Below are 13,471 nucleotides of genomic sequence, written 5' to 3' on the forward strand. Positions count from 1 at the left end.
TGTATAAGCGGCCGTGTCCTGACAACGTCCTCTAACTACTAGAGCCTGAGTCTGCCTGGAAGAGCAGCAGCCATGCAGCCAGCAGGGACACAGACAAAACAAGTGTTTTTTTGTCTTAAAGATGGAGTGCCGTGATTTTTTTATTTTTTTCAAGTTTTTCATGCTGTGTTTATGAGGTGACAGTACTTCATTAGACCCCTTGGTGTGGTTTTTATGTGCAATGATGTCGTCCCTTTGTATTTAGGGTTTCTTCCTGGAGGCTGAAACCTTGACAGTCAAACGTGCCAATGAAAAAAGAACAGTGCTATAGTGACATCACAATATCATCCCGTCCCCTATCATACTCCCCCTTTATCATACAACAACAGCTGTGGGTGCGGCTTCAGTTCAGGTAGATTACCACCCATCACCACCTAGCCTCGCGTTGCGATACTAATATACCACTGCGCTGGGCTGCCTCGGGGCATATATGCAATAGGGGCGGGTTTAGTGTGGCTGCGCCAGGCTATCACCACCCACCAGGCAAACCAGGCATACTTATGACTGCCAGTCTCAAATCCAACGCTTGGCTGCCAGCCGTAGATCTACGTCAGCTGGTGATTGCGCTAGAGGGCGCTCTTCGCCAACCTATGAATGATGCTATGACTTCCAGAGAAGATGCCGGAAATCACGTGATATAAAAAAAATGCTTCTATCTCTTATTTATTTTCCCAGATTGCATTTTTGGTGAAAACAAGCCATATTCAACTGCCAATAACTAACCGAAACTATTTTTCCGGTGGGAAGAAGAGAGACTCGTCTTTCCAACGTCATATTCTTTGTTTACATCCACGTTGAAAATAGTTTTTGGTGGATCTCGAAAGATGAGTAAAACACTGGCAGTAAAGTGAGTAAATAATGACTTAATGATGGAGACTTTTGACAAAAGTATTTGTTTTTGTGGACACACCCACCAGTTCATTAAAAGGAACCCTGGCTAATAAGACGAGAATGCCTTAAAACATTATACTTTCTCTCTATAACTAAAATAAAGAAATAAAAACACCTTAGATATTTTATTTCTTTCATAAATAGAGAAACCTTCACTCAATAGGGACTGCTCCTGTCGCAAGTTAAGTTGTCATAAGTCCATGTGTGGCCCAGCCCTATGGAATATTATGGAATGCACGTGCTAATAAAAAGTATTTAAAATATTGCTTTGATGCTCATATTATCCTTAGGAAGTATTGAAGTTGATTTTTATTAGCATATGCATTCCATACATTCCATAGGGCTAGACCATATGGACCGATGACATCATCAACTTGCAACAGGAGCAGTCCCTATTGAGTGAAAGATTATTTTGGGCGCGTTCGGAAATACCGCACCGGAGCGCACTCGCCTTTTAGTTTGCATTGCACAGTGCGCTCAGTGCGCTATTTCCGAACACGCCCTTATTTATGAAAGAAATACAATATTTGAGGTGTTTTTATTTTGGTTGTAGAGGGTAAGTATAATGTTTTAAGGCATATTTGTCTTATTAGCCAGGGTGCCTTTTAAGACCTGTGACAGGAATGGGTTACATGAGGACAACAGCAGTGGAGCTACAGTACAGTGTCAGGCGACTGCGAAGCCTTTTGTGATCTCGTCCTCCCGCTCTAAACCGTGGCACCGTAGCCCTGCTTATCTCCATATTTTAAGATCAATAAATAAACAAAAAAGTATCTCTCATCACCCTGATCCCGTTGCAGCGAAATGTCCCCGCACGCCGGATAGAATAGGAGAGTTTCATAATCTTTTTGCTTTCATTAAACTTTTTTTTTGTTAAAGAAAGCGTCACCTTCAAATGCCCTATATCAGGGTAATCACTTATCACTGCGAGGTGATGAAAGCATAAAGCTGTAGGGAGCCGAGTTGGCTGGCTCCGTGTTGGAGCAACCATAACCATACAAGTGATTAAAGAATGATTTGTGATGGCACTGTTGAGAGAAAACACTTTCATTTTGACTGCCGTTACTTTTCAAGGCTCACCGCTTCGGTGCAAGAGCGTTCGGCATCACATTGACGTAGTTGTTGCCTTTGTTTGTTGGAGAAATCTACAGTATTGCTGTGCCAATGCCAAGTGGTGAGGTCAGCCCGGTCAAGTGCTGTATTGTGTTGCGTTTATTTATTTTATTTATGTTTTTGAGTGGTGCAACCACTCCAAGGAACAGCAATGTCCGTGTCCGTGTGACACCTATGTGACTCGTGTTAACCTATGTTTGTGTGTGACTCATGTGTGACTCATGAGTACCAGTAGGGGCGCTGTCGTGCCAGAAACAGAGAAATAGTGCTGTGCTGTTGCCTGCTAATGAGAGCTAATCACACTCAGTTCACACGGGTGTGATTTTATATATATATTTTTGGCTTTCGCCTTTTTATTTTATTTTATTGATAGAGGGATAGATGAAAGTATAGGCTGATAGGAAATGGGGAGAGAGATGTGGGGGTGACATGCAGTAAAGGCCGCCGGGATCGGGAGTCGAACCTGCGGCACACTGCCAGACTGGATTACCAGCCAAGGTGCCCAGACAGCTACACCAGCCGCCCGGGCCATTGTGCTGCGTTTATGACGGACAGTATAGCTTAGTTTATTATTGGCAGTGGTGGAAAAAGTACTCAAAGTATCAACACTGTAATGTAGAAAATACCCTGTTAAAGTAAAAGTATTGCTATCAAAATGTAATGGTACCAAAAGTAGAAAGTAGGCCTACTCACACGTTTAAAAAAAAGAATGAAAACAAATCTACAAGCTCACAATGCGTTCCATCGCAACACATGGTGAGCTTGTAGATCTGCCATTTTCAATTAGTTCCATTAGTTCTAGTATTTGCCATGGGACACATTTGTGACCAAATTTGACTGAAGGACTGCCATTGGATTTTTTTTAATTTTCGTTTTTTCATGTCATATGAAAGCAGGGAATCATAGCTTCAAATTGACATATTGGTTGTTCAGTTTGACCCACCAGTTATGGAGATATGGCTTATAGAGGAATGCAGGGAAACAGCGAGTTGAGAAAACAGGCTTGAAAGCTTCACTTCTGTGGACTCTAACATTACACCTAGCTACATGTTTAAGCATTTATTTCATATTTACATGTCGACTTCAGCTCTGACACTTATTGTCGAGTTGGTTAATACTGTATATGCACAGTATATTGTAATATTGTATACAGACGGAGAGTCAACACGATGCTGCATTAATACTAGTGTGCTTTATTCAACTGTCCCCCGGAACCCCCGTGCCCAGATACAAAGGTTCCTACCACAGTATAAGCCAATACTACATCCTCCTTTCTGGGATAGAGTCTCTTTCCTGGAGGTGTCTGAACAGTAAACATTTTAACTCAATACTCAGTCAGAACAGTTCAACATATTTCTTCATAAACAACCTTTCTTCTTTCCTTTTTCTTTTTTTTTTTACTTGGAAAGAAACAATTTCACCATAACACAGTAGTTTTTCTTTTTTGTACGGTTTCAACAGTAGGGAAATTCAATAACAAAAAACAAAATTCAACGTCCCATCTCAAAGTGTGTGTGCGAGTGTTTCTTTTTTTTTTTAATGAAGTGTGGGGTAGACTGCCCACACTCCTACTTGGTGTGGGGATTATTCTGCCCCATGCTCACTCGGTGACATACATACGTAGGTACCCTGGAGGTCGCCTCACTCTGGATGGGTATCGGCCCGCCACCTCTGGACTCAGCTGCTGCTGATGCTGACCCCGGACCTCCGGTGAGACAGGCGATGTTGCTGCTGATGGACCGGTGTCCGTCTCTGCTGATGTGTCTGTCTCCGCCGCTGAGTCAGATAGGCCTGTAGCAGATTCCGGAGCCACTGGGGTTGGAGAGAGATGAAACCTGTTCCTCCGTAGGGTGCCTCCTGGTGTCTCCACGATGTAGGATCTGGGTGTACCTGCTGCAGAGACCACTGTGCCTCGTTCCATAGTGTCTCTGATCCACACATGTTCACCTGGGTGCAGATGAGACATGTTGTGCGCCTTGTGTCGTCGATCATAGTTGCATTTTTGCTTGTGTCTGTATGCTCGCTCTGTCTCCTTCAGCTTTTCCATGTCCACACACCCCGGGTCGAGCTGGGACGGGATGACTGGAACAGGTGTTCTGATTCTCCTCCCCATGAGGAGCTCGGTGGGACTGTATCCATTCGCTAGTGGGGAAGCACGGTAGGCCATGAGAGCGAGATAGGGGTCCCCTGACTTCTTCAGGAGCTTTTTGACTGTCTTTATAGCTCGCTCCACCTCCCCATTACTCTGTGGGAAACGAGGACTGGACGTCACCTGGCTGAAGCCCCAGTCCTGCGCAAACTTGCGGAAGCTCTCAGACACAAACTGACCCGCATTATCGGATCGGACCACCGCCGGAACGCCATGGCGGGCAAATATGGACTTGAAATGCACGATCACAGCTTCAGACGTTGTCTTTTCCAGCTTGGCAATTTCAAAGTATCTTGAGAAATAGTCAACAATGAGCAAGTAGTTTTTGCCCTCTCTCTGAAACAGATCTGCCCCCACAGTGGACCATGGTCTAGTAGGGAATTCAGTGGGCATCATCGGTTCTCTAAGGTTTGTTCTCTCACGTGCGCACACGTCACAGGTGTCCACCAACTGCTGCAGCTGCTTACTGAGGCCTGGCCACCAGACAGACTGTCTAGCTCTCTCTCTGCATTTTGTGATGCCAAGATGTCCTTCATGCAGCTTGCTCAACATGTCTGCTCGGAGTGATTTGGGGATTACAATCCTCTCCCCCTTTATCAGTAGACCATGTTGTATAGTAAACTCTCCTGAGAATGGCAGGAAAGGCTGGAACTCGAGTTCAACTGAGAATTTATCTGGCCAGCCATCCATGCAGTAGCGTTTCAGCTGGCGGAGTGTGTCGTCGTCATCCTGGTGGGTCTGTATCTCCTTGAGCCTCCGTTCTGTAGCCGGCAGGCTCGACATGACTGAGTCAGCATAGAGGTTTATGTCAGCCTCCCGCAGGCCCTCCGCCGTGCTGCGTACGGGGGCCCTGGACAGCACATCCGCCGTTGCAATGTGCTTCCCTGCCACATGTGATATAGTGTATGAGAACCTCATCAGATGCATTCTAAGGCGCTGTATGCGTGGTGGCAGTTCATCTAAGCTCTTCGAGCCAAGAAGGGGGACCAGAGGCTTGTGGTCCGTTTCAAGATGAAAGTCTTTTCCGATGAGGAACTCAGCAAACCTCTCACAGGCCCACGTGGAGGCCAGTGCCTCCTTCTCTATCTGTGCGTACCTCTGTTCAGTACCGCTGAGGGCTCGCGAAGCATACGCCATCGGTCTCCACTCCTGGGCTGCAGTCTTTTGGAGGAGGACAGCGCCAAGCCCATATGATGAGGCGTCGGCGGAGACCAAAGTCTCAGCGTTGGCGTCATACAGTGCTAGGCCAGGGGGTGTCGTCAGCTCTCTCTTAAGTTGGTTGAAAGCCTCTTGTTGTGGGGGCCCCCACATCCACATGTTTGATTTCTTCAGCAGGTCTCTCAGTGGACGGGTTTTCTCAGCTAAATGGGGCAAGAATTTGCCGAGATGGTTCACCATCCCCAGCAGTCCTCTCACTTTGCTGATGTTGTCGGGCTCTGTCATGGCTTTCACAGCATCCACTTTGTCAGGGTCAGCAGTTACCCCTGATGCATCCAAGACCTGCCCCAGGAACTTTATACTTCTCTTGGAGAACTCACACTTCTCGTTTAGCGTGACTCCAGCCGCCTGGAGCCGTGACAGTGCTGCATGCAGCCTTTCATCGTGCTGCTCTTGTGTGCCACCCCAGATGAGCACGTCATCCATCTGGCACAGAACGCCTTCCAGACCCTCGAGTGTTTGAGACATGCGCTTCTGGAAGTGCTCTGGTGCAGAAGAAATCCCAAAGCACAAACGATTGTAGCAGTATCGTCCGAACGGCGTTATGAAGGTCGTTAACAGGGAGGACTCGCTGGAGAGAGGGATCTGCCAGAAGCCTGAATTGGCATCCAGTTTAGAAAACACTCGGGCCCCAGCAAGCTGTCCTAAAGTGTGTTCTACTGAGGGGAGCGGGTGTCTCTCCCTCATGACTGATTTGTTCAACTCTGTGAGGTCAGTGCAGATTCTGACCTTCCCTGTGCGCTTGGGAACCACCACCATGGGCGCACACCAATCGGTAGGTGCTTCCACCTTTGAAATGACCCCCTGCTGTTCCATGCGGTCCAATTCTTCCTTCACCTTGGGTAGGAGAGGGAGGGAGATGCGCCTGGTTGTAGAGAGGGAAAAAGGCTTTGCCCCCGGCTTCAGCACAATGTTGTATTCCCCCTGCATTTTCCCCAGACCACTGAAAAGTTTGGGGAATTGGGCTCTCACCGTGTCCTTTGAGCACAGGCTGACAGCATCCAACCTGGCTACTAAATGCAGGGCCGTGGCAGCCGGTCGGCCAAGCAATGGTGTGGCCAACGCCTCCACCACATAAACGTCCTGCTCCGTGTGTCTGTTCCCCTTGCAGAGCGTAGCTGTGAACTTGCCCTTTACCTTCAATGGCATCCCCCCTGGGCCATATATAGGCTTTGATGTTCTCTCTAGCCTATTGAACTGGCCCTGGCTGTACAATGTTTCTGGGACTGCTGTCACATCTGCACCTGTGTCGATCTTACACACTACACTGCAGTCGTCCATTTTTATCTCTGTCATCCATGGACCTTCATCCACCTCAGCCGTCACTGAGCCAAGGAATGCGGCTTCATCCTCCGAATCCTCTGTTAGTGACAGTGAGGCAACGTTCACCTCATGGACCGTCCTGGCTCTGCAGACCTTAGCGTAGTGTCCAAACTTCCTACAGTGGTTGCACACAGCCTCTCTAGCTGGACATTGCTGCTGGCTGTGGCCCCTGGTGTCACCGCACCATTTACACTGTCTCTTATTGAAGGGCTCTGTCTGTGCAGTTTTCCTGAATGACTGAGGCTGTGAGAATTGTGGCTTGGTCTGCTTGTACCTAGCCCCACCTCGCTGCTGGGCATATACACTGTCAAGCTGTGTGTTCATCATGTCCCCTTTAAAATTAGACTTTAGCAGTTCCTGTTGCTTTTTGACCTGCTCACTCTGTCGAGCCTTGGTAACAGCTGTTGTCAATGTCAAGTTAGGGTCCATTTGTAACATTTCAGACAGTTTCTTATCTCTACACCCGACCACCAGTCTGTCTCTCACCAGCTCATCATGCAGGGCTCCGTATCCACAGTGTTCAGCCAGACAATGCAACGCTGTTATGAAGCAGTCCACAGTCTCGTCCACTTCTTGGTGTCTCTGATTAAACTGGGCCCTCTCAAAAATCATGTTTCTGCGTGTTATGAAATGGGCATCCAACCTATCTTTCACTGTAGTGTAGTCGGCAGCTTCCGCATTTGTCAGATGCAGTGAAACAAGTATGTCCTCTGCCTCTTCTCCCATAGTATAGATCAAAGCATTAACCTGGTTCTCGTCCGCCTGCGTCTCCAATCCTGATGCGATCCGAAACCTTTCAAAACGTTTGATCCATTTCGGCCATCCACCGTCTTGAACGAGAACTTCTCCGGCGGGGGAACTTGAAACTGATTCATGGCGCTGTCGTGACGTTAGCCGGCCGGCTAAAATAACACACAACGACGACGTTACTATTCACGGAAGCAAAACACCAAACGGCGGGTTCCAAAGTACTTGCTATTACTGGCACGCAATACTGGCCACTTCTGATACCATGTCGAGTTGGTTAATATATGCACAGTATATTGTAATATTGTATACAGACGGAGAGTCAACACGATGCTGCATTAATACTAGTGTGCTTTATTCAACTGTCCCCCGGAACCCCCGTGCCCAGATACAAAGGTTCCTACCACAGTATAAGCCAATACTACACTTATTTCAGACATGCTCTAGTATGTGACGAGGTGCCTGTGCTATTAACACATTTTGGATTAAAGCGTTTTTCTCCTCTGGTGAAAAGCTGGAGGTTGTGCGATGGCAGGCTCTCAGTCAAATCTGGTCAAACTTTTCTGTGTACATTGATGACAAGATGCCATGTCACTAGTCCGACGGCTCATTTTTCCATTGGTCCGACTGGTGCATCTGTTTCTGTTGATCGCCTATATCTCCAATTTCTTGTCCCAGATGGCATTTTTGGTCAAAACAAGGTTTATTCCCCGGTCGATAGCCAACGCTGTAATCGTCGCAGTCAGCCTTTCTGAACGTTGAGCGGTAGATCCGGATCTGGTCCGACAACACACACAGTGTAAGTAACAAAAGTAACATTTGGTCGTGGGTTTTGACTCTTCAAAATAAGGTGTAAAACGGGGGGGAATCCTGGTGTGAATTACAGTGAATGAATTAATTAATCCTCTCAGCCAAATGGTTAAAGGTCCTTTCAGATGAGCAGTGATTAACGCACCTAGTCATTCATTTTCAACGAGACCTGCATTTTTTTTTTGGTACGTGCGGAGAAGTCGAGGGCTGACAACGCGAGTGTATTTAGCCTACATGGCCGCGGCCCAGTGCAATTGTCGCATGCATGCTCGTTTCGTGCGCACGCCCGTGCCTGACTAGACCTGGATTGTCGTTGATCTCCAGCTCAAATATGATTATTTTGGGGGGTCCAGGACTGAAAAGTTTTAGAACCACTGGTCCTGTGTGTGCGTGCGTGCGTGCGTGCGTGCGTGCGTGCGTGCGTGCGTGCATGTACGCTGGCGGTCCCAAGCTAAATGGGGACTTGTATAACACTTATAATTCAGATCACTCGTAACTATTACAGAACTAACTATTCTAATGTGTCATCACCACTATGAATCTATTTCCATACAATTATGACAATTAGACCATTTGATTTCAGGGTAAATCAGGGTTCACACACATTTTTAGCAATGCATTTTTAAAACTTTTCCATAGCTTTTCCAAAGTATTTTGACCCCATTTTCAGGCCTATGGCTATCATACGGTGTTATAACCACAATAATATTACCAGAAACACATGAATAGATACCCATAAATGACCATAACAGGTCTGTAACTCTGAGAGTGTAAAAATGGAACCACCACCACACTCTCAGAGTTAAGGGGGTCTTTGCAAATAAAACATTTGAGTTTATTAGTGGACTCCCCATGTGCCATAGTGTCATTTTCTGAAGAAAACCTTGTAACTGGGTGTTATGATCAAAATAAGAACATTATAATGTACACAATGCAATACTGACGCAATGATTTGTATGGTGTGTCCTATAAGTCCATGTGGGCTGGGCGCCTTGGGTGCATGACACATAAATAAAGAATCTATCTAACCATCTAATGGTGTGTAAAACTAAATCTGTTTTTTTTGTATACATTCACGTCCTGGTCTACAGTACTTTGAATTGAATTAAAAAGTATAGTATAAATAGTATATTATAGTATAATAGTATAAAATAGTAATTAATGTATGAGTAGCATGGCTTGAGTGAGGCAAGTTGTGCGCCATACAAAACCCCAAACACTTGTCATCACATGCCCACAAACACAAAGTGCATCGAGGTAAGGGCAATGCCTCTTGGGCTGGCAGAGATTTGCACTCCGCTCAGCGGGCCTGTTTTCAGAGCATTTTTGTAAAAAGGCCACGCAATTTCCCCACAATTGACCCAAATTCCATTTCCTCTCCATTGGCCGAGAGAGTTATACGTACGTGCAGCCCTGCCAGGCAGTTGACAAATGCAAGGCTGGCGCGGCGGAGTTATGACGCAGGCACCGGGGGTTAAGATGCTGCTGTCTGCTGTCGAGAGAAGAAGGACACAGAGAGAGAGAGAGAGAGAGAGAGAGAGAGAGAGAGATCCACCTCAGGCGGTGTCAGCACTGACCTTATTTGTCATAAGGTGTCCTGTCCGCTGTTCCCCCGGCTCACCGAGACAAAGGCCAGGGACGCCACTGTGTGGGGAAGGGGAACATACATGTTTAATGGGACATCCTCATCAATTCCAACCACAGAGGAATGAATGGAATGCCAATTATGGCCCTGGTGGGAAGAGTACTCCCTTTTTTGTTTTACTTAAGTAAAAGTATCAATACCGCAATGTAGGAAAGACTCAGTCACAAGTACCATAAGTCCCGATTATAATACGACCCTGTTTTTTAGGATATTTCCATTGGAAATATATTTAGGCCAATAGGGTAAAAGTCTGGAAATATCCAAATGAAAGTGAGTACAACTATTGGCATAAATGTAAAAAGTACTCTGCACAAGTTTTCAAATGTAGGCTATAAAATAAATATTTTTAAAGCAGATCTACAAGCTCACAATGCGTCACATCGCATTGTGAGCTTGTAGATCGGTTATTTTCAAATGGCCAAAATGTATACCGTATATACTGTAGGCCTGAAGTGCGTATGTTTTTGTTTTCAAATAATTGCAATGGAGTAAAAGTGTAATATTTGCCTCTGAGATGTTAAGTGGAGTAGTAAGTAAGTAAGTAAAAGTAAAACAGAAAATTGGAAATACTATATATTGTACTCAAGTACAGTACTTGCGAAGGACACGTGTGCTCACCTTTAGCCCCTTTAATTATTTTCTAATTAACCTTCTTGGTCTGCATGGAACTGGAAAGAGGGGGGGGGGGGGGGGCAGGCTGTAAACGTGGTCAGTGTTCAAGTATACTACTACACTATACTAGGTGTGTTCAGTGTCAGAGACAAATTATGTGTTCTTACTGATAGATTTTGAAACTTCATACATCCAAAATTGTTACGTTTCAGGATTCACATTAAAAAATATAGCGTCTCAATTTGCTTTTTTTAACCTTCATAGAGATTAAATCCACTGAGAAACGGACCTTTAGCTCTCGGCAGTCACGGCAGTGTCCAGAAATGACCCTACGTACTACTATGAGCTGGCAAAAAAAAACTGCCCACCTTCATCGCTTCATCCGTGAAGTTCCCTTACAGTTGTTCTGGTCCAACGTGCACTCTATCATTATAATGAGCGGAGGTTCAATTAGACAGGGTCTACAATGGGAGATTTAAATGTCACAGTGCAGGTCCCTGACATTTCCCTGGTTGATGTGGAACCAGAATGGCAGTCGCGGAGTTCACAGGGAGAACTAATGTGAACCTTCCCCCAACAACAAATTCCACCCTATAGCTGGGCTGGTCACGGAAGGGCTATACGTAGTACAGCCACTTCTTTGGAAGAGATTTACTCTTCTACCCCGGCCTCTTTTTCTCTATTTTTGTTTTCTTTCTCTCTCTCCAAAGATTCTTAATGACGGCATCTATTAGCATTGTTTAGGAATATAATTAGACCTTGGGGCTTAGCTTGACTGCACAGTGGCATATGAGAAAGACCTGGCTGGGTTATGTCATGAAATCCACATTGGGGTGTCGTTTCCAAAAGGTTAGATGGCTGAATTAGGGGGAAATGAAATGGGTGTCGTAAAGATCGTTATGCATTGTAATTGGGGGGCTGAGCGCGATCATCACGGGTAATTATTTGACCAAAATGCCATGACAATGTGGGCCCTTCACTGTATTCACACATTCTCTCTCTCTCTCTCTCTCTCTCTCTCTCCCTCTCTCTCTCTTCGGAGGATCCATTCTCTCCCCAGACCGAAGCGATGTCACAACTCAAGGTCACAAGAGGGCCATTGAGAAATGCATCAATGCAAAGACAAGGCATTGCATGGAGAGAGAGCATTCTCCTGGGGCTTGAATGTCAGAAAACAGACTGTTGCCTTCTTAGACCACTATAGCAGAAATAGTGGCCCTAAACAGACAGTGGGGATGGCTTGGCCAGCCTGCCATGGATGGCAGCAGCAGTAGCAGCAGCAGCACGCTCATAAGTGCTGGGATTGTTCGCAAAGAGCAAGGCGAGAGAAAGCCAGAGAGGGCGGATAGAGAAAGATAGAAATCCATTTGTTTAAGTCTGTGGTCTGACTATTTGCATGGCAATGAAGGCCCCGAGTGTTCGCCTGCGTTCAGACGCTACGGCCCAGACAATAGGGCCACTGTTTGTTCTACTCCCGGGAAGTTTGAGAAGCTGGAAAAAAGGGGGAGGTGGTCTACTGGATGGGGGGAATTACGCATAGTCAGAACCATGTCTTTTCTTATTGTGCTTATTGTGGTGGTGCCTCGAATTGCTGTTGAGCGTCAGAGCGAGTTACGCAGATTGCGCTTTCCCGACACCTGGTGACGATCCCACTTGGCAGCTGTCGGTGACGAGTGGCTCGGGGCAGACGGAGAGGATTATACGATAACAGGTGCGTGTGTCGGATGCCTTGTCGGGACGTGATGTCCCGCTAACACGTTGGTGTTAACGAGAGGTTGTTACAATTAATGTGGAATTGATTTAACCCGTTGAGAGCTGCATGAGGCCGATTCTTTACCAATGTCTACTGAATCCTAACAGTTTTCTGAAAACACAAAAAATCACACCCATGTGAAGTGAGGGTATTATAGCCAATTTGCTCGTCCACATATGACGTAAATTCTCCATTCATTGTCAATGGCATTTAATGTTTGTGTCAGGACAAAAGTCTACACATTAGCATTAGCTAATATAAGATTTGAATATATATGATAAATGCTCTGCATAGATATGAAAGTGAGTGGCGCTCTTATCATCGTACATCATCATGACGTAACATGTCGATTTGCTCAGACACGTATGACATAAATTCTCCTTTCATTGTTAATGGCATTTAACACAGTGACCGCCAAGGACTTATTTTCAATGCATGTTAACCCGCCCACGCGGGTTAACATGGGTTAACGCAAACGCTCCCATAGTTTATCTTCCAGATTTCCAAGTCTGTTGATTATCACATACTGGGGGTATTTCTAAGGTGCTGATTACGAACATTTTCTTGATTATCGGTTGAATGGGGTGCGGAGATGGAGTCTGTCCCCAATTTTCAATGCACTATAGACCCCTGGGAGATGGAGTCTGTCCCCGTTACAATGTGCCATAAACCACTGGGAGATGGATGCTGAGGTGGAGCGCCACACCTACCATCAGCTCCCAGTACCCAAGCCATGCTACTCATAGTAGTTGGCGGTGCCCGGGATTGAACCCATGATCTTGTGGTCCAAAGGCGAGAGCTCTACCGACTGAGCTACTGTATACCCGGACACAACTTTGTAGATTTTGATTATTATTACAAAACGTACAGTATAACCACTTCAGCCCTATATACATTTCAACCATTTGAAAATAGCAGATCTACAGATCGTACAGGAGATAAATATCTATCTGTGACAACTTGAAAGGTATATAAGGAAAAAAATACGAAGAATCGCTGGCAGGCGAATTATGTATTTATTTAAATGTTAATTCTTGTTTTACATAATTCCTTTGCCAGAGACACAAACTAAATTATATTTTTCTCAGAACAGTGGATGTGCTTTCAATGAACTCTCAAACAAAAGGACGCTAAAGGGATTCTGTAACAATGTTTTACAATTTCACTTTTC

At 45.7% G+C, this 13,471-nt stretch overlaps 1 protein-coding gene across 2 annotated transcripts in view; it reads left to right on the top strand.

Moving 5' to 3' along the window:
* The window catches only part of cdh19 (cadherin 19, type 2), a 171,733-nt gene that overhangs the window by 91,898 nt on the left and 66,364 nt on the right, over positions 1 to 13,471 (top strand). The window contains exon 1 of one of the 2 annotated variants that reach the window (XM_079489455.1): positions 12,153 to 12,258. The exons of the other annotated variant lie outside the window; for it this stretch is intronic. The gene's annotated coding sequence lies outside the window, so the exon portion shown is untranslated. Of the gene's footprint in view, positions 1 to 12,152; positions 12,259 to 13,471 lie in introns of those variants that run through there. 2 annotated transcript variants of the gene reach the window in all.

This window comes from Electrona antarctica (genome assembly GCF_951216825.1).
Source record: "Electrona antarctica genome assembly, chromosome: 20".
NCBI classification, from domain to species: Eukaryota; Metazoa; Chordata; class Actinopteri; order Myctophiformes; family Myctophidae; genus Electrona; species Electrona antarctica.